The following is a 25196-nucleotide window of genomic DNA, read 5'->3' as shown; positions in this document are numbered from 1 at the left end:
TTTATACTTTACATTTCAGGTGCTCAGTAGCCTCATGTGGCATGTGGCCGCTCTAATGGACAGTGCAGGTAAGTGTCCAAACACAGAAAAGGAAAACTATGTCTGGAAGGATGGTTGTTGAATGTCAATGCCATGGCTAACTCTTTTTTTTTTTTTTAATTTTTTTTTTTTAACATTTATTTATTTTTGAGACAGAGAGAGACAGAGCATGAACGGGGGAGGGGCAGAGAGAGAGGGAGACACAGAATCAGAAGCAGGCTCCAGGCTCTGAGCCATCAGCCCAGAGCCCGACGCGGGGCTCGAACTCACGGACCGCAAGATCGTGACCTGAGCTGAAGTCGGACGGTCAACCGACTGAGCCACCCAGGCGCCCCTGCCATGGCTAACTCTTAAGGAGTTGGGTATTGAAAATATCGGCAAGAAGTAAGGTGAGACAGTCATTGTTGTGCTTAAATTATTACTATTATTTTTTGATTTAAGAAAGTAACACACGCCACATACTCCAGTAGGAGTGAGATGCAATGAGAAGAGAGCAGGTTTGAGAGGTAGTGCTGATGGGTTCATGTTTGGGCTCCATTCCCCACCAGCCAAGCAACTTTGGAGAGGCCATTCCACGGCTCTGAGCCTCAGCTTCCTCATTTGCAAAATGGGGATCATACCTTCTGCCTCCCAGAGATGTCAGTGTAGAAAATGTTGTCTCATTGACCTTGTTTCTGGGGCTCACTTCCTTCTCTGCAAACTTCACAGCCCATTTCCTGAAACAGTGATTTCCCTGCCTTTTGTTCAAGGTCCAGAAACAGAAGTCAGCCTGTGTCTCTCTGGCCAGAACTCAGATTTGGGCCATTTTCCAGATAGTGAACACATTTCACAGGCCACATATTCAGGGGAGCACAAGTGGCACTTCCCTCATTTTTCTATAATTTTCTATAATTCCCCTTCATGTCTGCTTGAGGCCTTTAGCATTTGTTTCTCTCAGATAAACTCAGGCACTTCAGTAATTTCGCAGTGTTTTTTAGGTTTAAACTCTGCCAGGTCAGGGTTCTCCCTCCCCCCTCTCTCCCGTGGGGGTGTTCGAGATGTGGTGGGGGTCTCCACAGCACAGGGTTGTTGGCGGGGAGGGGCCAGCGGGTCTGTGGTGGTTCTTGGGAACTGTTGAGCTTAGTCTGGCTCTGACTGGCCTCTGGCCATTGGCCTTGCTCCCCAGCATTCCCATTGCAGGGTACTCTGTGTCCTCCTTGTTCTCAACCACTGGCTTTCGGGCCCACAGGCTTCTCTCACTGCTGAGATACGAAATAAGGGCAGCTTTTGGAAGTTTTTTTGAACTTTCCTGAGGCCACAGGAAATCGCATGTTTCTGTGCTTCTGTCCAGACCTTTCTTGCTACTGTTTTTGTTATTTCTAGTTTCTGTTAGGCTTGCAGCTTCCTTGTGTTCCCTTAGATACCCTCTTCCTCCCACAGCCTCCCCTCTCCACATCAGGGAAGCCTATTTTAGTCTAGTGGGCAGGGTTGTCTGGCTGTTGCACCTAGGGTTGCAGCTTTGAAGGGTATAGTTTGGGGGTAAGGCAGCCCTCGCATGGAATCAGAGTTGCTCTTGGAAATCCCTGAGATCGTTATCACACGGAGACTGTCACCTGGCTGTCCTTAAGTCCACAAACCAGTTTTTCTTGGGGCAGTTTTGGGAGGAGGGTGTTGTAGAGAGTGGTTGAGGAAGGGCAAAAGAAGATAAGCAGATGTATGTAGAGACAATCCTTAGTTAACTTCTCAAGTTTTACCTTGCCACCAAGGCTTTCTGGCTCCCCATTCCCAGATTTGGACTAATTGCCATTTTATCAATTCCTCCTCCCTTTAGAGAGGTAAACCAAAGGAAACAGTGACAGAGACAAATCCTTCGTATTAATACAGTGGTTAAAGGGTGAGCTAGATGTTGTCTTGTCCCTAGTCTGCTTTAAAAAGCAGCACAAGGTCCCCAGGGCTGATAAATGACTACTCTGCTGGGAAGTGTCTGCGTTCAGGACCTTAAGTTGGAAACATCTTTGAAAATGAACTGGCCTTAAAGATTTTCTTCTGTGGACACCTGGGTGGCACAGTCACTTAAGCATCCGACTTCGGCTCAGGTCATGATCTCGCAGTCCGTGGGTTCAGGCCCTGCGTCCTGCTCTGTGCCAGGAGCCTGCCTCAGATTCTGTGTCTCCCTGTCTCTCTGCCCCTTCCCTGCTCTCGCTCTGTCTCTCTCTCTCAAAAATAAGCAAACATTAAAAAAAACAATTTTTTTTAAAGATTTTCTTCTGAAGTGTGGCCTTTTCATCATTAAATAGGCATGTTCTGGAGGATTTAGGGAGCAGATTCTAGGTTTGTTGAAAGGCCTGAATCACCTCACTAGCGGGCAAAACGGAGTTCACTCTCCCCGCAGGAGACTCTCTTCCGCCACCTAGTGGCCGTGTGCCCACATTCCATGTGCCACTCAGGGCATACCTCAGTGAGTTCATCTGCCCAGGGTGTTAGGGACCTTAGTAAAGAAAAGCTTAACTTAGTAAAGAAAAGCTTAACTCAGTAAAGAAATGGGAAACACACACACACACACACACACACACACACCACCTCAAAAGTATTTTAAGAGAAAATTGGCATTTGTTTGTGTTTCTTTATGTGTCAAGCTTTATGTCAAATTATTGCTTACATAAATAGTGCTTATTATATGTGCCAAGCACTATTCTAAAACAGAAAATAGATTTTTAGTTGTGCCCAGTCTGTGGGCATGAAAAGATAGTTGATATGAAATTTGCTAGGATGCATATTTTTGGGGGTAAGATGAGGGATTTTTTGAGGGCTAGGTTGTAGCATTCTAGAATGCTCGGAGAACCATTCCTGATGGGGCGAAGAAGGGCTGAGCAGCCGCCTCAGCCCGGTGGATTCCAGGGAGAACATTAAGACAGATGAGTCTGTGAGCACTGTCCATGCCAAAGCGACAGCTGTGAGCGAGGGGGCTGACAGATAGCTCTTCCTATTCCTGAGAAGAAGTTAATGATAAAAATGGCATAAATACACATCTAACAGTTGCAATCAGAAACCACAGCATTAATGTGTTCCCACCGAAGTTTGGCAGTGTTTTTCATGTTTGGGAGTTTTCTAAGTGGCATTTGGACATGGTTTTTCATGTTGTTAGAGTGAGCAACAGGTGATGGAGAACATCTTCCTTTTAAGCCCCCTCCTGGGACTTGGGTTGTTCCCACACATGCAATTAGAAAGCTTCAACTTCAGGGGCGCCTGGGTGGCGCAGTCGGTTAAGCGTCCGACTTCAGCCAGGTCACGATCTCGCGGTCCGTGAGTTCGAGCCCCGCGTCAGGCTCTGGGCTGATGGCTCAGAGCCTGGAGCCTGTTTCCGATTCTGTGTCTCCCTCTCTCTCTGCCCCTCCCCCGTTCATGCTCTGTCTCTCTCTGTCCCAAAAATAAATAAACGTTGAAAAAAAAAAAAAAATTTAAAAAAAAAAAGAAAGCTTCAACTTCAATCCCATCTGCCTCTGGTGTTCCCTGAGCAAATCACTTAAGTTCCGTCTTCTCCTCCGCCTCCTTCCTCTAAGTGTTTTTGTTTTTTGTTTTTTTCACAAAATTCAAATGAAACACAGAATTTGCAGAAGAGAATCTCCAAGTCCCTTTTACACATCCTAACTCCCAAATGAACGCCCTGATGCCAGGATAACTGTGTCAGCTGGTTGGGATCCTTCTAGGTTAAGCCCTTTCTTATGCATGTATCCATCATAAATGTATACTATTTATTTATGTATTTGCCTAGATGAGGTCATACTTAACCATATTATTTTCCCTGAAAAATAAACTTTTTTGAGGTATAATTTATATGCAATTTTATTTATTTTTTAATTTATTTTTAATTTAATTTTTGAAGGGGGAGGGAGAGAGCAGAGCAAGAGAGAGAGAGAGAGAGAGAGAAAGAGAGAACCTTAAGAAGGCTCCACACCCAACACGGGACTGGATCCCACGACCCTGGGATCATGACCTGAGCTGAACTCAACAGTCAGACACTCAACCGACTAAGTCACTCAGATGCCCTGACAACACCCATTTTTAAATGTACAGCTTGGTGATTTTTGACAAATGAAAAACTTGTGAAACTAATACCTTAGCCAAGTCATAGAATATTTCCATCACCCCCTGAAGTTCCCTAATGCCCCTTTCCGGCCAGCCTCCCACCCCATCCCCAGGCAGACATTTGTCTACTTGGCCACTGCAGGTTTCAGTTGGTCTCTTCTACAGTTTCACGAAAACGAAACCATATATCGTGTGGTCTTTTGTGTCTGGCTTCTTTTGCTCTGGTTGTTTCTGAGATGTGGCTGTGTTTTTGTTTGTTTGTTTGTCAATAGTTAATTTCTTTCTGGGACACCTGGGTGGCTTAGTCGGTTGAGCATCCAGTGTCGGCTCAGGTCATGATCTCATGGTTCGCAAGTTCGAGCCCTGGGTCTGGCTCTGTGCTGACAGCTTAGAGCCTGGAGCTGGCTTCGGATTCTGTGTCTCCCTCTCTCTGCCCTACCCCCCCCCCCCACTCGCACTCTGTCTCTCTCTCTCTCTCAAAAATAAATAAACATTAAAAAAATAAAATAGTTCATTTCTTTCTATTGATGAATAGTTTTTCATTTTACAGATGTACCATAATTTGCATGTTCACTCAACTATTGATGGGCATTTGGTTTGTTTCCAGCTTTTAACAATTATGAATAGAGCTGTAATGAAAATTCATGTACAAGTCTTTGTGTGGATTGATGTGTTCATTTCTCTTGGTTAAATAGCTAGGACCAGAATTCCTGGGTCATATAGTAAGTATATGTTTAACTTGGTGAAAAACTGCCCAAGAGTTCTTTGTACCTGCTGTACAATGTTGTATTCCCTCCAGTGATGTGTGAGAGTTCCAGTTGCTCCATATCTTTGCCAATCCTTTTTATTTTATTTAATGCTGGATATCTAATTCAGCATATAGAGACATCTCATTGTGGTTCTAATTTTCTTCTCTCTGATGACTAACAATGTAGTGCATCGTTTCATGTGCTTATTGGACATTCACATATCTTTTTTGAAGTTTCTTTTCAGATCTTTTACCTATTTAAAAAATTTGGTGGTTTGTCTTATTGTGTTGGAAAATGTGAGGTGATAAAAAATATTTATATTGGTCTCTGCCCCTGATTCCTGGTACAGAGCTCCTAAAGCCCTTATAAATTCCTTTTAAATAAGAGTACTAGGAGCATCTTTTGTTCTATTGAGGCTACTCTGGATGGATTCCTAAATGAGGACTGGTCACTAGAAAGGCTTGTCATGAGAGAGGGAAGAGGGACTGGAAACAGAGTTCATAACTGATATGCCTACGTGAGGAAGCCTTCATAAAAGCGCAGTTGCTCAAGGTTCAGAGAGCTTCCAGATGGGTGAATACATTCACACTGGGAGGGCGATATACCCCAACTCCTTGGGGACAGAAGCTTCTGCACTTGGGACCTTCCCAGACCCTGTCCTATGTATCTCTTTATCTGGATGTTCATCTGTATCCTTTATTATATCCTTTAGTAAATTGGTAAACATGAGTAAGTGTTTTCCTGAGTTCTGTGAGCCATTCTTTCAAATTAATCAAACTGAAGGAGGGGTCATGGGAACCCCTGACTTGTAACCAAGTCAGATAGAAGTTGTGGGTAACCTGGGCACCTACTATTTGTGACAGGCATCTGAAGGGAGCAGTCTTGTGGATCTGAGCCCTTAACCTGTGGAATCCGACATTATCTCCTGGGGGATGTGTTAGAATTGAATTGAACTGTAGGACACCCAGCTTGTGTTGCAGAGAATTGCTTGGTGGATATTGCTTGGTGGAGAATTACACTGGGTCTTAGAATCATCACAAAAGAGTTCTGTATTTATTTTTTATTCTTTATCTATTTTGTATACAAGTCTTTTGTCAAATATAGTAATATCATGTGTCTTGCCACTTCATAGGACTGGTCAGATAAGATAATGAGCAGGAAAATGGTCTGCAAATGGGGGAACATAATTCATATATTATTCATTAGGGCCATAAGATCCTTCCTGTTGTGGTCACAGAAGCTGCTTCTTGCTTTTTATAGACCAGCACCGTGGAGCCACCCAGGCCGCCTGTGTTGGCCGCTATTAGGTTTTTTGTTTTTTGTTTTTTTGTGATTTTTATTTTCTTTTATTTAAAAAATTTTTTTAATTAAATATAATTTATTGTCAAATTGGTTTCCATCCAACACCCAGAGCTCATCCCAACAGGTGCCCTCCTCAATGCCCATCACCCACTTTCCCCTCTCCCCCACCCCCCATCAACCCTCAGTTTGTTCTCATTATTTAAGAGTCTCTTATGGTTCGTCTCCCTCGCTCTCTGTACCTTTTTCCCCCCGTTCCCCTCCCCCATGGTCTTCTGTTAAGTTTCTGAGGATCCACATATGAGTGAAAACATATGGTATCTGTCGTTCTCTACCTGATTTATTTCACTTAGTATAATACCCTCCAGTTCCATCTATGTTGCTGCAAATGGCCAGATTTCATTCTTTCTCATTGCCAAGTAGTATTCCATTGTATATATAAACCATATCTTCTTTATCCACTCATCGGTTGATAGACATTTAGGCTCTTTCCATAATTTGTCTATGGTTGAAAGTGCTGCTATAAATATTGGGGTCCATGTTCCCCTATGCATCAGCACTCCTGTATCCCTTGGGTAAATTCCTAGGAGTGCTATTGCCGGGTCATAGGGTAGATCTATTTTTAATTTGTTGAGGAACCTCCACACTGCTTTCCAGAGCAGCTGCACCAGTTTGCATTCCCACCAAGAGTTGGCTGCTATTAGTTAATCAGAGGGTTTTTGTTTGTCTTTTCTTGCCATGTCATTCTAATTTGTGACACACAATCAACCACGATGTGTGTTTTTCATTATGACGCTGGCCTTGGAAGCCAAGGAGTGATGTGAAGTGGGTTTCCCTGATTTTGCAACAATTGTGTGTTTTGCTGGTCTTATGACACCATCTTCTTTTAACATGAATTCATGGAAGTGAAACATCTAGCAAGATACCTTGAAGACCTTCTCCCCTTCTTCATGAATCTGATTTCTCATAAATGTAATGTTTGTTTCTTTATTCTCAAGAGCAATAAGGCTCACTGAGAAAATTTGGAAACAGCATAGAGGGAAAAACTGTCCATCCCCCTCCCCCAGACTCCCACTGTCTTCTTACTTAAATATAATTTCTGGTCTTTTAAAAGTTTCTTTTCTGGGGCACCTGAGTGGCCAGTGAGTTAAGTGTCCAACTTTGGCTCAGGTCATGGTCTCATGGTTTGTGAGTTTGAGCCCCGCGTTGGGCTCTGTGCTGACAGCTCAGAGCCTAGAGCCTGCTCCCGATTCTGTGTCTCCCTAGCTCTCCACCCCTCCCCGACTCATGCTCTGTCTTTCTCTCTCTCAAAAAAAGAAACGTTAAAAAAATTTTTTTTAATGCTCTAAAAGTTTCTTTTCTGCCCTGATTTCCATGTTTGTGAGTGTTGGTCTTTTTAAGTATTTGGATTTGATCCTGGCTATCAAAGTAATATAACATCTTTGCAGAGAATTGGAAAATATGGAAAAATGGAAGAAAATCATCATAACCCCATATTTCAAAAGCAATCACTGTTAATATATTTCTAGACTGTTGTATTACTTCTTCCTTCTAGCCATTTTAACAGGAATCTTCAGACCACGGTCATGTCTTTGAGTTTTAACCTTTCTTAGATGAAAATAATCTTTATTGAGGTGCTCCTGCTAAAGAGGATTGTGAAATGAGAACTTAAAGATTGAAAATTTACAAAAGAATCATTTTTATTGCCACTGGATTTGGGCCTTGTGGCAAGTTACTGAGAAGAGGGGCTGTAACTCATAAGGGATGAAGGAAAATGAGGAAGCTGATGTTTGGAAAAAGGCCAGAGATGGGGTCACGTTTCCCAAGTGAACCCAAAAGGCGAGTTAGCAGACAAGCAAACTTTGGGTGTGCTCATACTAGCCATACACCTGGACTACTGGGGGGAGATGAAAGTAAATCTCCTGTACACTGATTGTAGCTGGGGTTCTCACACACGGGGGGGGGGGGGGGAGGAGAGAAAGCTCTTCATAACAGCATGTGGAGGAGGCAGGGTCAGCCTGCAGGAGAGTGTAATGAAACAGCAACCTCTAGAAATGTGTACATTTTGGGGGGTGACTTTCTTTACCACTAGGGTGCTGGGTGGGACTTTCTCAGCCATGCAGCCCAATTCTGGTCTCCCCACCCAAGCCTGGAATCTTCCTACCTCTAGGATCTTAGGTTATGTTGTCCTCTCTACTTGAACTCAACCAATCAGTGGATATGTGTTGAGTAACTACCATGTACTACACACTTTATTTAGTGAAGTTTTTGGGGGTAGGATTTGGTGGCTGAACCCTACTGCATGTCTCCCCTTTCCTCTTGTGTTCCCTGCAAAGGAATCTATATGTGCAAATTATAATGGTTCAACAGAGAACAAGGGACTAATTCTGTAAATGGTGGGACAAGCATCCTATGGAACTCGATATAGGGCTCTTGTATCTGTGTTGGAGGGGCCCATGGATTGGCTCAAGGCTGGAGAAGAGCCTCACTCAAGTTTCCTCCCCTCTGAATCTAGGTGGTTCAGTGGGTAAGATAATACAAGCCAGCCACCCGGATGAGAGTTGTTATGGAGAAAGCGTGATGGACAGCTGGGCTTCCTTCTAGAAGTCTCTGACCAGGTATATTTACTAACTGGGAGAGGAAACAGAAAGAAGAAAGGAGGATGGCTGGACCTTCTCTCTTGAGGGAGAGTATGGCCAGAATCTGTCATAGGAACCATGGCCTTCCTCACAAAGGCAAGGTGGCCTACTCTGTCTGTTCAGGGAATGAGTGGACATGAGCACAGCCATGGACTATTAGCTCACTCCCTGGTTGAAGGCACCCCAGTGGATGTCAGCGCATCCAATTAGCAACTTCTCCTCTCTGGGGTGGGGGATGCAGGGATGTCGTGGGTGCTGAGCACGTTCTTTCTTCAGGGAGGGACCCTGTAGGGGCATAATGAGGACAGCCTTCTTTGAAAACCAACATGTGAGCTGGGACCTGAATGACAAGCTGCAGAGGGCTGGGAGATCTTCAGGGCCCCCCAGACCATGGCAGGGTGGTACTGAGGACTCATTTTAGGCCATCTGGTTGGAAACTGGGTCTCAGCCATTGGCTGGAGGTTTAGGGGCCAGGATTCAGCTTCCAAGAGTAAGAAACTAGGAGTGCGCTTGGGGACTAGGTTTCAGTCCAATAAATCAAGGCAGGGCTGCAGTCATAGTGGGAGAACTGTCATCTGTTAGAAAACCAGGACAAACATATTTACATGGCCAGGGAAGTACAGGGGGCCTCTAGTAAGTCATTCATTTAACAAATACTACTGAACATCTGCTGTGTAACAGGTTATGTTATGGCCACTGGAGTGACGAGGTAGACAAGGTGGCCTGTTCACATAAAGCTTATGTTCCCATGGTGGAGACAGGCAAGGGACCAATTATGAATCATAAATGAAGAAAATGTCCAGATAGTGAAATACTCTGCAAAGAAAATGAAACAAGTGATGAGGGCAGCAGGTATGTGAGCCGAGAGAGTTGGTCAAGGAAGTTCTCTGAGTGGTGCCCATGAGAAAGAGTCAGGCATGAGAAGATCTGAGGAGGAGCCCCTACTTGGGGCAGAGGCAACAGTCAGTGCAAAAGCTGTGCCATTATCGGAAGAACTGAAGGAGGCCCATGCAGCACAGGAGTGAGGGAGGGGAGGGTGAAGCGGTCAGAAAGGTAGATGGACCTTATTAAATCAGGGCGAGGAATTAGGATTTTATTTTAAGTGAGCAGGAAACTACTGGAGCGTTTAAGCTGGGGAGTCACATGATCTAATTTACAATGATAAGGATCATCTTATTAGGGCTGGGGACTATTAGGCAGGGACTCAGGTCCAGAGGAGAAAAGAAAACCTCACTGTTGGGGGGTAGGGCAGTAGCAGTGGGGTGAGAGGGAAGTGGACACAGTTGGAATATATCTTGGAAGGTGGAGTTACCAAGAGTCGGTAATAGACCATAGAGGAACGGCAGACCGGGGGTGCCAATTCCTAAGGGGGAAGATTGGGAAGAAGAAGCTTTGGGTGACAGGGAGGCAAGAGTTTGGTTTTGGCCAAACCATTTGAGATGCCAAATATCAATGTCAGATTGGCAGTTAAATAAACAAGCCTGGAGTCTATGGGAGAGGTGAGGGCTACGATGTAAACATGGGCATCATTGGCTAAGAGATTTGAAGCCATGGGACTGGATGAGATGCTTTAAGCTTGCTGGTGCCCGGACACCAGCTTAGGCAGTAAGACCATGACCAAATCCTGCCACCTGGGAGGGGCTGAAGAGGACAGGGTGGGGTCTGGCTTGCAGGCGGAGTCTTTCATACCCACAAGGTAGGTGTGGCTGAGTCAGGTGGGCACTGGCACTGCTCCCTCTTCTTTCTCATTTCTCCCTCTGTAGCTCCACTCGCATCTTTTCTAGAAGCCCCCATTGTCTTCATACCCTGCCAGCTGGCCACACCAGTCTCGCTGCAGGGCCCAGGGCAGATATCTAATGGTCCCCGTTTACACGTCTCATTGGTTGTCATGCCCTGGGTTTTGCCCTCGGGCTCATACAGTTGACTGCGTAAAAAACCCACATTGATATTGCAATGCAGCCTCTTCAGTCCATCTGAAGCCTTTCATCTCAAGAACCGCAGGAATTTTGAACAGTCATTCAGTTTCATTTCGAAGATGGGAAATTGAGGTCCAGGGAGGAGAAGTGGCTTGGCCGGGGTTACAAAACAAATCAGCAGAAACTGTGAGCTCCGGGAGGCTGGGGACCACTAGTGCTGTATCTTGATCATTATAGAAAAATTGGGAGTTCCAATAGTAAAAGAGGCCTTCTAAAATTAAATGATGCAGCCTTTTAAGAAAATGTTTCATTTAGAAACAATTACAGATTGGCAGGAAGGTGTAAAGGACTATACAGGGAGGTTCTGAGCACATTTCAGCCAGCTTCTCCCACTATTAATATATTGTACTTTTTTTTTTAATGTTTATTTATTTTTGAGAGAGAGACAAAGACAGAGATAGAGACAGAGAGTGCATGCAAGCAGGGGAGGAGCAGAGAAAGAGGGAGGCACAGAATCAGAAGTAGGCTCCAGGCTCTGAGCTGTCAGCACAGATCCCAACGCGGGGCTCAAACTCACAAACTGTGAGATCATGACATGAGCCAAAGTCGGATACCTAACCGACTGAGCCACCCAGGCGCCCCATCACATCTTACAGTATATACTCTTACAGTATAATGGCAAAACCGGGAAACTGCCTTTGGTACAATCCACAGAGTTTGTTCAGATTTCACTAGTAACACATGCACACTCATTTGTGTGTGTCTGCAGCTGTATGCAGTGCTACATGTGTAGCTCCATGTAAGCACCACAATCAAGATAAGGACTATACCACCTCACATCTCCCTCTTTATAGACACACTCACCTTGTTCCCCTCATCCCTAAGCCCTGGCTTCTACCAATCAATCTGTTCTCCATCTCTGTACTTTTGTTATTTAATGGATGTTACATAAATGGAACCATGAAGTAAGTATCCTGTTGAAATTGGCTTTTCTTTACTCAGCATAATTTCCTTGAGGTTCATTCAAGTTGTTGGGTATATCAAGCGTTCTTACCCTTTCACTGCTGAGTATCTTCCAAGGCATGGGTGTGCCACAGTTTGTTCAACCAGTCACCTCTTGAAGGACATTTGGATAGTTTCCAGTTTGGGGCCATTATGAATAAAGCAACCATAAATCATCAGTGCATAGGTTTTTGTGTGAACTTAAATCTTTATTTCTCTGGGGTGTATGCCCAAGAGTACAATTGCTGGGTCATATGGTAGGTGTTCATTTTTAGTTTTAAAAGGAGCTGCTGAACAATTTTCCAGAGTGGCTGTGCCGTTTTGTATTTCTATCACAATATATACGTGGTCTAGTTTCTCCACATCTTTGCTAGCATTTGGTGTTCCCACTGTGTTTTCATTCTAGCTGGTGTGACAAGTATGGAGTGGTGTCTCAGAGGGGTTTCAATTCATATTTTTCTAATGGCTAATGATGTCGAATATATTTTCGTGTGTTAACTTGTCATCTGCATGTTATTTTTGGTGAAATGTCTGTTCATGTCTTTTGCCCATTTTTTTCTTTCTTTCAAGTTTATATATTTATTTTAAGAGAGAGAGAGAGAGAGCACGTGTGTGCATGCATGTGAATGGGGGAAGGGCAGAGAGAGAGACTCCCAAGCAGGCTCTGTGCTGTCAGCATGGAGCCCAAAGCAGGGCTTGAACCCACAAACTGCAAGATCATGATCTGAGCCGAAATCAAGAGTTGGAAGCTTAACCAACTGAGCTACCAGGCACCCCTATTGCCCAATTTCTAATTGTATGGTTTATGTTTTAAATGGTGATCTTTGAGAGTTTTTTGGTATATTCCAGATACTAGTTCTTTGTCAGATATGTGATTTGCAAATATTTTTCCCAAGCTGTAATTTGTTTTTTCACCCTTTTAACAGGATCATTTGCAGAGAAAATATTTTAATTTTGATGAGTTCCAAATTATCAGTTTTTCCCTTTATGGATCATGTTCTTGGTGTCAAGTCTAAGAATTCTTTGTGTAGTCCTAGGTACCAAAGATGTTCTCCATTTTTTTCTAGAAGTTTTATAGTTTTGTATTTTCTCTTTAAGTCCATGATCCATTTTGAGTTAATTTAAAAAAATTTTAATGTTTATTTATTTTGGGAACAGAGAGAGGCAGAGCATGAGCAGGGGAGGGGCAGAGAGAGAGGGAGACACAGAATCTGAAGCAGGCTCCAGGCTCTGAGCTGTCAGCATAGAGCCCGATGTGGGGCTTGAACTTGCAAAACTCAAGATCATGACCTGAGCCAAAGTTGGACACTTCGGCAACGGAGTCACCCAGGCGCCGTGTTAATTTTTATATATGGTTGAGGTTTAGGTTGAGGTTGAGGTTGAGGTTAATTTTTTGCCTATGGATGTCTAATTGTCCAGCATTGTTTATTGAAAAGGGTATATTTTCTCCACTGAATTACTTTTGCTACTTTGTCAAAAATTAATTGCACGTACTTGTGTGGGTCCATTTCTGAGTTCTCTATTCTGTTCATTTATCTATGTGTCTGTTCCTCTACCAATACCACATTGTCTTAATCACTGTGGCATTATAATGGCTTTAACATTGGGAAGAATATTTCCTCCTATTTCTACCATTAATCGTGATTTAAAAAAAATTCCTCAGAATGTGTGTTTTGTTTTTGGTCAGGGGAGGTTTGGGGGATGCCATTCTTATGTTCACAAACTATTTTTTTTCTACAAATTATTTTCATCCCTGAACTAGAAAATATGATTGGAACAAAGCTTATAGAACTGTGTGTGTGAAATAGAAGAAAATTGGCCAAAGGTGACACCTTTACCTGGAGGAAGTTGCATGGACTTTATGTCCACTCTCTTGGCTTCTTGGAGGCCTCTTTCATGCCTATCAAATCTCAGAGGATCTTCTGGATAGTCGAAGTTATAGTAATCCTGATCTGTGTGTAAATGGAGTGAGTTTAACCTTACTACAATAGCTTAAACAAAAAGAGAGGCCTTCAGGATCCATGAGCTTTCCAAACAAGGGCTGTCGTATTTGTTCCAAGAATGTATAACCCCAAATATAGTGGGGCATGGTGGTGGGCATGACAGGTGATATAATTGAAAGACGTGGGTTGGGATAAGAAAGAAACCCAAGCACCATCTGAAGGGGGAAATTACCACTCTGCTCCAGCCCTCTGTGGAAACACACCCTTAGTATTACCAGATTTTTAAAAAATAGCCAAAACTCTAGATTTTTAAAAATGTGAGCTCTCTTTGTTTTCAATGTGTGAACTAATCAGTATTTTGAAATAACACTGGGTGGGCCAGATGAACTTGTCTGTGACTCTAATCTTTCCCAAGGGTGGCCAATTTGCAACCTTTGCTACTTATCTGGGTCAGCCGACAATGTTTTGTTTGTATTGCCAGCCATGAAGGTAATGTGTGATTGTTCAAGCAATTATGTGCTCAGTGTCTAGTCTGTTTCCAAAGAGTCCGAGGGTGCATAAAAACAGTTTATTTGCCCATGCAGATCTTGCAATCTTGTTTACACTGTTCATTTACTTTGCAAATCTTTCATGTTTTTTTTTTAAGCAGCCAGAGCTGAGGAAAGCTTTAGCACATTCTCTTTGTAATGATCAGTCTATCAGACTCTGTGGAATTTGATGGTCTTCTATTGACTGAGAACCAATGGGTGTGATTCCTTTTCTAGGTGTGGTGGAGAGCCAGGGATGGAGGCTGACAGGGTGTGTGTGTGTGTGTGTGCGTGTGTGCACGCGTGCATGCGTGTGCACATGCAATGTTGGGGAAAGGGGGCTGCAGAGGGCAATACTTAGGTGTAAAAAGCTTAGTCTGAGGCAGCATCAGGAGGCTCATGAGGTCAAAACTATTCTTATAACAATTTAAGGCATCATTACCCTTTCTCCCTCTGATTTTTAAATGTGTGTCCAGGGGAGTGTTCCAGAGGCTCTATCTATGACATATGATGATGTCATTGCTCTGATGGCTAATGAAAGACGTATATGTATGTTTTTGTGTTTTGAATTCTGTTTTAAAACAAACTTCTTTGTGATCTTAATAATATGTAAGAGTAAAACAAGGTCTTGAGATCAAAAAGTTTAAGGACTGCTGGTCTAGGGCAGTGGTTGTCAACACTGGCTCTGTATTAGAGTCATCTGGGGAGCTTTAAATTAGTACTTTAAACTGGTAAGACCAGATAGTACACTTGATCTTAGTCAAAGGGCCGAGAAGTGATTAAATTCGTGCTTTAAATTAGCTTTAAATTAGTACTTTAATTAGGTTGCCTGAACCTCATCCTAAACCTATCGGTCCAGAATCTCTGTAGATGGGAAGTCATCATTATTGCCATCCCCACCCCCACCCCCATCCCCATCATCATCATCATCATTACTATTACCATTACCATCCCCACCATCATCATCATCATCACTATTTCCACCGCCACCATCATCATCATTAGTATTTCCATCACCATCGTCATCATCGTTGTCATCGTTATCGTCATCATCTTCAGCATCATCGTCGTCATCATCATCATCAGTATCACCGTCACGCCACCTGTGACCTGCCCACCACTGCTCAGGCCCTGTGCTATGTGCTGCACCTCTGATCGTTACAGTTGCCCAGAGAGGCCAACATGATCTTACTTTACAACAGGAGAAGTTTGGGTTGGAAAAGCTGAGGTGAATAAGGTCACAGAGCTGGCGCAGAAGCCAGGATTCGAAGCCAGTTCTCTCTGCTTTGTCAGTATTCCCTGTCTTTGCACTACTGAAACTTGTTGAATTATGCTTTTATTCCTCCAACTCCACAGTGTATTTTGATAGATTTTTATGAACAAAACTGACTATGAAGCAATAATTAGCTTATGTTTTAAACCATGTGTTAAAACCATGCAATGGTCAGTCATGACTTCTGCTTAGTACAAGATCATCAGACCACACCACACAGAGCTGACAGAATTCCACCTAAAAGGAGAGAGACCTGATCGCTGGGTGAACTTGGCAGGCCTTCGTGTTGTTAAATATGTATTTTTTCCTGACATTTTGAAATACTCTTCTCAGTATCATGACACCCCCACCTCACAGCTCTTACCTCGATGGACCTCAAGCTGAGCACAATTCATGAGCAGATGAAGGAAGGAATAGGACACCTTATACTTTTTGCTGAATTCTGAGCAGTAGAATGCCCTGGGTGTGCCCAAAGCCTTATCTTGCAAGTAGATCTTCACGGACAATTTATTTTAGTTTTTGTCAGGGAAGTGGCTTTATGGGTGCCAGAGGACGGAGCGGGGGGAGGAAGAAAAGTAGGTGCCATGAGCTCTTTGTTTCTGGGGCAGCGATCCTTTTCCTCTATGTGGACGGAGAGCATGGTGATTAAAGGCACACAGATGAGGTATCTGTAAGACATGCTAACCTGCCAGATACAGAGATGTAGCGATTCTCACGGAGTCCTCATTGCTCTGTCTTTGTGCTGCTTTTGCTTATGCTAATGTTAATAACAAACATTATGATCCTCCAGAGAGCTACGACCTCCCCTCTTGGGCTAGTTAAATCCTGGATCCTCTTTAGATCTCAGTTCAAGAGTCACTGCTGAGAGAAGCCTCTCTCTCCCCTGGCCCCAAATCCCTATGATAAGCTGGGCTCTTCTGTCTCACAGCACTTGTCCTAGGAGTTGTTTTTCATTTGCCTGGGTGGAACTTTGATTGACATTTGTATCTCCCACTAGACTACAATTCCTTCAAGGGTAGGGATGGTGTCTGCATTTGCTCACCATCTTTATTTCTAGCATTTAGCACCATGCCTCATGCAAATAAGTTTTTGAAAATGAAATGAATGAATGTGTGAATGAATGAGTTTAGCAGTGCTGAAAATGCAACTACAGTTTGTCGTTGTTGTTTGGTTTTGTTTTTAAAGTATTGGATTCCTCTCTGATACTGTTGTTCTCAGAGTCATGTCACATTTTTTTTTTTCTTTATTGTAGTAGGATGCTGATAATGGTCTGTATTTGAGGCTAGACCAAACACTGTTCATGCAGATTGCTAGGTCCCAATTACCCCAAATAGCTCTCAGCCCTGTCATACACTTTATCACACTTAAAAAAAATTTTTTTTAACATTTATTTATTTTTGAGAGACAGAGAGAGACAGAGCATGAGCAGGGGAGGGGCAGAGAGAGAGAGGGAGACACAGAATCCAAAGCAGGCTCCAGGCTCCAAGCTGTCAGCACAGAGCCTGATGCAGGGCTCAACCCACAAACCACGAGTTCGTGACCTGAGCCGAAGTCAGACGCTCAACCAACTGAGCCACCCAGGCACCCCACTTTATCACACTTTTAAATAAAACATATTTTGTTTTGCAAAATATGACCTGAACCACCTGCACCAGGATCACTTGGGGAGCTTTGTAAGAAAGTCTATTTCTGGGCTTACCCCTGGGCCTGCTATATCAGAAGCTCAGGGTGTAAGGAGGTGAGAATTTGCATTTATTGTTATTATCTTTAAAAAAATGGATATGTGCCACATGATTCCAAACCCCAAAGTATAAAAAGTCATATGGATTTTAGCAAAAGATTAAATGTTTAAAAAAATTAATATACATTTTATTTTAGCATAGTTTTAGGTTTATAGAAAAGTTTTGAAGATAGTACAGAGAATACTCATTTATCCCACACTCAATTTCCTCTATTGTTAACATTTTACATTATTAGGGGCAATTTGTCATGATGAATGAACAAATACTATTGATACATTTTTATTAACTAAAATGCATACTTTATTCAGATTTTATTAGTTTTTATCTAAAGTCCTTTTACCATTCTAGGATCCCATCCACATTATAATTAGTCATCCTATCTTCTTAGGTCCCTCTTGACTGTAACAGTTTCTCAGACCTTTGTGTTTTAATGACTTTGACAGTTTGAGGTATTTTGTAGATTTTCCTTCAGTTGGGGTTTGCCTCATATTTTTCTTATGATTAAACTGGAGTTACAGGCTTTTGAGGGGAAGACCATAGAGGTAAAGTACCAGTCTTATGACATCATATCAAAACTACATGTTATCAACATGACTTATCAGTGTTGACCTTAGCCTTGATCAGCTGACTGAGGAAGAGTCTCTCCGATTCCTCCGCTGTTATATTACGACCCCCCACCCCCTTAACACTGTATTCCTTGGAAGGGAGTCAGTATAGGTCAGTGCACACCCAAGATGTGGGGAGTTATGTTCCACCTCTTCTTTTTTTTTTTAACGTTTATTTTTTTGAGAGACAGAGAGACAGAGAATGAGCGGGGGACGAACCCATGAGACATGACATCATGACCTGAGCTGAAGTGAGACGCTTAACCGACTGAGCCACCCAGGTGCCCCTCATGTTCCACCTCTTTAAGGGAGAAAGTATATACATAAATTATTTGGGTTTCCTCTGCAGAGAGATTTGTCTGCTTCCCCCATTTATTTATTTATTCAGTCATTTATTTGCATCAGTATGGACTCACGGATATTTATTTTATACTTTCAGTTCTAATCCAATGCTATGTTATTTATTTTATTGCTCAAATTGTTCCAGCTTTGGCCACTGGAAACCCTTCAGCTGGCTCCGGTGTCCCTTTGACATCCCCAATTATTGCCTCTCCCCGTGCCCCCTTTCCTTTCTGGAACTCCCAGTGGCACTCTAGGCTCATCTTGCACATTTCCCGATCCAGCCCTACAATTTCAGACATTTTCCCAAGGAGCCTTAATTCTTTTTGTTAGAGAATTGTATTAAAAACTATCAACGGGCCACTAGCTATGCTTACTGTCCTGGGGAATCATTGCTTCTAGGCTCTCTCAGCTGACCGAGCAAGGAAGCATACATGTGTCTACCAACTCAGGCCTATATACATATTTATAAATATTTCTATTTGTAGCCATATATACTATATTAAGCTAACCCTGAGTTCACACTGATGTCCCTAACTCTTAGCCATCACCACATGGATCACATTAGCCTTTTCCCCATGCTTGTCTGTAAGTTCTCACTGTAATAGTGAGAAACCTGTCTGCTACCATCCACCATTCACTTGCTTAACTGTCCGATTCCAGAACCCATGTATACTGGTTTCAAAGCTGTTCACTTGTGCTCCATACTCCATGGGCTACAACTTTACCATCTGTGTGCAGGGCTTACGTACAGTGTCTTTGCCTTTCGTCTTACACACGTCGCTCATTTCCAGAGTTGCTTTGGGTCAGCACCTTTCTCAACCACTCCCTTCAGTGATGTTATTTCGTACCTTCCTAATACACTTAGATTCTTTTTGCTACAGTGTGAATTCCAGCCTGGGATTTAAAAAATAAAGGGAAGTAAATAAAATAAATTCAATTAATTTAAATACTTTTGTACTTAAATTTTATATTTGATAAATTTAATTTTATGTTTCTTTAATTTTATATTTTAACCCACGCCCCCCAAATATAAAAAGACCTACAGTTTTGAAATCATCGTCACTCAAACAGTGAAATTTTCGAGCACACATTTTTTTAATGCTTGCTTTTTTAAAAAGTTGTATATATTTGGTACTTTCCTACTGTTGTATAATTAGAAATTCTAACAGTTTCTCACCATCTACCTGCTGTGTGTGTGGGCCCCTCTTAGGAGACAAGGGCCACAGGCTCCCTGAAGTTTCCAAAAGCTCATATGTGAGTGAGTTTGGAATGTAAGATGCATTTTCTGATAGGAAAAAAAAAAATGTAGTAAGTGATGATTGGCTTCCCAGTCTCATCCACAAAATCCCACTCAGTTCCTTTTTTATTTATTCCCAGCTGCAATAGTGACATTTTACTAATCTCCGACCCCATGGAGAAGACTTCTTCCCTGGGGAAAAAAAATCCAGATTCCACGTGAGTTTTTGTTTTTTTTTTTTAATTTTTTTTTTTCAACGTTTATTTATTTTTGGGACAGAGAGAGACAGAGCATGAACGGGGGAGGGGCAGAGAGAGAGGGAGACACAGAATCGGAAACAGGCTCCAGGCTCTGAGCCATCAGCCCAGAGCCTGACGCGGGGCTCGAACTCATGGACCGTGAGATCGTGACCTGGCTGAAGTCGGACGCTTAACCGACTGCGCCACCCAGGCGCCCCCCACGTGAGTTTTTTAAGATTGCCTTTTGACAGGGACTGGATGTTCCTTGAGGCAAATGGTAGGACAGCAGGACCTGCAGAAGTATCTTGATACGGGCGGAGAACCCACAGGAGCTTCCCAGTGGTAATAATGAACTTGGCAATTCGGGAATGAAGGAGAATTAAGGGTATATTTTGCTAAACGAAAACAGAGGGTGTTCACTGCTGTAAGGCCTTCCAGAAAGGAAGCTGGAGCTAAGCGCTATCAGTACAACTTTCAGACATGACGAAAATGTTCTCTATGTTTGTTGTGCAGTAGCCATTAGCCACTTGTGGCTACTGAGCACTTGAAATGTGCCTCTAATGAGGCCAAGGAACTGAACTTTAAATTTTATTCAGTTTTACTTACTTTACATTTAAATAGCCACATGTGGCTGGTGGCTACCATATTAGACAATGCGATTCTAAAGTATGTACTTCAGGTATAAAGAAAATGATCCCAGATGGAAGATATAGATATAAGAAGAAATGAAGAACCAAGAAGATTACTAAATATGTGGGCAAAAGGAAATTAACTCTCATGCTATGAAATAATAATGATGATGATGATGATGATGATAAAATACGTAGTTTTGAAAGTATATGGAATTAAAACATGTGACAGTAGAAGCATAGAAGTTGGACAAAGTTGGGGCACCTGGGTGGTTCAGTTGGTTTAGCATCCGACTCTTGATTTCTGCTCAGGTCATGATCTCACAGTTTATGAGTTCGAGCCCTATGTCAGGCTCTGTGCTGACAGCATGGAGCCTGCTTGTGAGTCTCTCTCTCTCCCCCCCTGTCTCACTCTGCCCTTCCCCTACTCATGTGCTGTGTCTGTCTCTCTCAATGTAAATAAATAAACTTAAAAATTTTTTAATTGGGCAAAGTTGAGGTAGATGGAGGTGTTCTGTCATCCTTGAATTGTCTGAGAGGAGAATAAAGTTCTTCATTAGCATGAATCTTAAGGATACATGGGGTACTTCTAGGATAAGCACCAAAAGAGTTGAAAATAAATATAGAGGTATGTACATTTCAGACTAGTAGGGAGAGAAATGGAATGATAAAAAATATTCAAACCAAAAGAAAGCAAGAAGGGGGAGGAGAAACAGAATAGGAGTAATGAAAAAAACACCATAACAGCAGTAGGTTTTTAAACCCAAATGCTCCATTTCATTGATTTTAAGACACACAAGGAGTGCCTGGGCAGCTCAGTCACTTGAGCATCTACTTCGGCTCACGAGTTCTCAAATCTTGCGATTCACAAGTTCAAGCCCCACGTCAGGCTCAGTGCTGACAGCTCAGAGCCTGGAGCCTGCTTCAGATTCTGTCCCTCTTTCTGTCCCTCCCCCGCTTGTGCTCTGTCTCTCTCTCTCCCTCAAAAATAAATAAGCATTAGGGGGGCCTGGGTGGCTCAGTCGGTTAAGTGTCCGGCTTTTGCTCAGGTCATGATCTCGTGACCTGGTGAGTTTGAGCCCTACGTCGGGCTCTGTGCTGACATCTCAGAGCCTGGAGCCTGCTTTGAATTCTGTGTCTCCCTCTCTCTCTGCCCTCTTCTGCTCATGCTTTGTCTGTCTCTCTCAAAAATAAATATTAAAAAAATTTTTTCGTAAATAAATAAATAAACATTAAAAAAAAAGACACACATTTACTTGTATTTTTATATTTCTGAAATTGGGAAACACATGACAGGCTATGGCATCATATGAACCCTGTCAGGGTGTGCTAACGTGTCAGAGTTTTTTTTTTCTTGGTCCTCAGTTGAGTTTTGTGGATCATTGTTATTACATGTGTTGAGTTTAATTTCTACTGAAAATGTTTCAAAAAGATGCCCTCTGACTTGGCATGGAAACTGAGTAGTGGGGTAAACAGGTAATTTTAATGAAGCTTTTTTTTTTTTTTTGCCAAATACCAACAACTTTCAGAGACCCAAAAAAGAGGCTACCCACAAGTAGATGAAGCTCTTTATACTTTGTTTCTGAGATATGTGCAACGTAAAACAAGAGAAATTGCCAAATTCCTTGGAATTGATGAAAGAAAATTTGCCGCATGGAGAAGCTGGTATGATTGATCTGTGCATTTGATAGGGCTGTTGTTGAGATGTTATGTCATGGTTTAATTGGTGGCATTTCTCTTTCTTATTGATCTATACAACTTTGGTGTATCTTATAATCCATGATGTTTTAGAGTTGAGGTAAGTGGTTTGTATGATAATGTTGATTACGCAAAGCAAAAAGAACTGAATTATATCCTGTTTGCTTTAGATACATCTAAAGCATAAGGGTGGAGGACATTGAAAGGAAAAGGATGAGAAAAGATATACCACACAAATACTAATGAAAAGTCTTCTGTATCTGACAAAGTAGACTTTAAGGCAATAAGCATTCGTAGAGATAAAGAGGATTTCTCCTTAGAGATAAAAGTCTCAGATCACCAGAGAGATATAAAAATTATAAATTTATATGCACCTAATTAACATGGCTTCAAAATGCCGAAATCAAGATCAAAATAAATCTATAAATCTACAGCATAGTAGGAGATCTTAATATCCCCCTTACATAATTGATAGAATAAAAGATAACAGTGAGGATAGAGAGGATCTGCTCAATAGAATTAATACATCTGACTTCATGGTCATGTATAAAATACCGTACATAACAACTACAGAATACATGTCAAACATTTACATGCAGACGTTGGTGGAAAAAAGGTAAGGTTGAAAGGAGCAGACTGGGGGCGGGTGGGTGGCTGAGTTGTTAAGCATCCGACTCCTGATTTTGGCTGAGGTCATGATCTCGAGGTTTGTGGGATTGAGTCCCGCATCGGGCCCTGCACTGACAGTGGGAAGCCTGCTTGGGATTCTCTCTCTACCCCTCCCTATCTCTCTCTCACTCTCAAAATAAATAAACATTTTTTTTTTTTTTTAAAGAAAGGGAGCAGACTGGCAGTCAGGAGATTTTAGCTAATAGCAACACTAATAATGGGGATTGCAGCCATCCCTTTACTGACTTCCAAAAACTTTCCTATGGCAAACATGAACTTACATAATTTTCTCTGCTTTCTTACTCTGTTTTCTCTTCTGGATTCGCTCCTACTCACTACTTAACACTATGGACTCTTGAGAGTTGCCAGTCTCCTGAACCTCACGCCAATGATGAGGCCTTGCTTCTGGGCCTCTCAGATGCTGGTTGGATGGTCTGCTGGATATGTGGCTACCACCTGACCTGGATTCCTTATTGCTGTGCCCTCCCGTCTGTTGGGACCTGGTGCTACCTGTGTGGGAGCCACTTCCCACCTTCCCCCACTAAATGCTCACAGAGCATTCCCACGCTCCCTTGGCCACTATGTTCTGGACTGCAGGCTGCATGTCTCCTGTGGGCGTCTGCATCTGTCTCTGTTCCTCAAGCACTGTCCAGTTCCTCAGGCCTGGCTAGGTCTACGGCAGGGAATTCACCTTGCTGCCTCTCCTGCTGTTCGTGCCTGGACAAATCATGAGAAGTGCCAGCATCCTATGGTGATGCAGGATGCAGGAATCAAACCGATTTCAGTAACATTCTAATTCTTTGACTGTTGGATGACAGAATTTATACTCAGTTGGGTTTCCCATTTTTTAACTTCATATTTTCCTTCACAATCTCATCCCTAGCCCAAAGGCTTATCAAGAAATTCTCCGAAGATCTCTCTATATTAGGCATTTAAGAGACAAATTAGAGATTTCTATTCCAGCTATCAAGGGAATCACATTTTTCAGATCTTTAGACCAATAATGAAATACCCTGTGACAATTAAAAATAATGTAGAAAAGTACTGATGAGATGAAATACTATTTGAGATATCATCTTGACTAGGAAAGGCAGGATGCATTGTAAATAGGGAAGGAAAATAATTTGTCAGACACATTCCTGTCATTGCGTGTTATGTAGATGTGGGCATGGAAGAAGGTTTGAAGATAAGACCCTAGTCTGTGCCCACATTTAAAAGACAGAGCTGCGACGTTCTCAGAAAAGCCTAGGCTGCCTGGAACTCGGTTCGTGATCTCAGGGAAATTGCTTAACCTCGGTAGACTGCTCTGGCTTTTACAGTGGGAGCTGGGAGGACAGCCCCAGCCCCAGGATCAACACAGGACTTGGGGACATAAGGAATGCAGGGGACATAAAGAATGCCCTGGATTACTGAGAGCACACAGAGGACCGTGGTGGCTGTTACTGTTGCCCCTGTGCTATTGTGCTGTTGCTGGTGACCCAGTGGCTATGACCTTGCTTGGTCACGTGGATTTTCCTCTGAGTGCACCAGCTGTTTTTAGCATTGTAAAACACAACCATACTTATTAACTGACAAGAGCAAATGCAATGCAATGCAATGCAATGCCAAAAAACAAAAAACAAACAAAACAAAACAAAACAAAACAAAACAAAACAACCAAGGTAAGTAAATAGCCAACAGGCTGTAGGAAGAAGCCAGTTCTTGGTGGGCTTGATCAAGAAAGGTCTGCTGGGGATGTGTTGCATGTCCCCATTGAAGAAGAGTGAACACAGGAGATGTGGATGGGGTGTCAGTGATGTCCTGGAGTGCTCTTTAAGGAGAGGAGAAAGGACAGTGTTTTTCTCTGGGACGTGGGGCCCCACCTGGCTGAACTCTGGGACTGGGGTAAAGAACCACCATGAGGACAAGGACTTGCCCACACCTCCCAGGCTCGGTGTCCGGGCTGGACACTGCATCTCCCCTTTCCTTTCGTTCGTGTCTCTTTCCTACACCTTCGCTGTTGCACTGGACCGGCAGCCACACAGCCTGTCTCAAGTGCCTTGAAATGTGTTGAATGGATGTGGCACAGTCCTTGGCAGAGTGACACTACTCCACAGGAATTTGTTTATTCCTTTGGGGTGGAAAATGGCAGGCAATGAGTAATGACTGATACCTAAGATGCTGCTTATTATTGGATAAAGGAATGTGCTGCTACATTTGCATACACACTCCCAAACCGATTCTTCAAAACGAGGACCAGACCTGGCCCCTCCACATCAGAGATCCTGAAGGGAGAAGACAAGCAGAGCTCCAGGAGCCACAGAGCGTGGGGACCCTTGCCGCAGGTAGGTGGTACTGATGCGGGTTCAAGAGACCAGTTGACATAGATGGGGAAGCAGAACAGCATCTGGACCTGCCTTGCTTTTTTTCCCATTAGAAGCATGCCCTTCTGTGGATTTCTTGACTTTCTAAGTGATATCTCTGACACCTGCCCAGACCACCTTGCTCTCAGCCCCATGAGCAGCCTGAATGTCTTCCAGGGGGGCTTCTGCCGATAAGCAGGACATTGCTGGAGGGCCAGGCAGACACTGAGCTTAGGAAAAT

General features: G+C 43.0%; 1 protein-coding gene across 2 annotated transcripts in view; it reads left to right on the top strand.

The window, feature by feature from the left end:
* The first annotated feature begins 307 nt into the window (after positions 1-307).
* IL36G (interleukin 36 gamma) overlaps positions 308-25196 on the top strand; it is a 66220-nt gene continuing 41331 nt past the window's right edge. For both annotated transcript variants that reach the window (XM_047853169.1, XM_047853166.1), the window contains exons 1-2: positions 308-428; positions 24794-24937. The gene's annotated coding sequence lies outside the window, so the exon portion shown is untranslated. The remainder of the gene's footprint in view (positions 429-24793; positions 24938-25196) is intronic.

The sequence above is a fragment of the Prionailurus viverrinus genome, chromosome A3 (assembly GCF_022837055.1).
Source record: "Prionailurus viverrinus isolate Anna chromosome A3, UM_Priviv_1.0, whole genome shotgun sequence".
Classification (NCBI taxonomy): Eukaryota; Metazoa; Chordata; class Mammalia; order Carnivora; family Felidae; genus Prionailurus; species Prionailurus viverrinus.
This window is presented reverse-complemented; position numbering and strand designations above follow the sequence as displayed.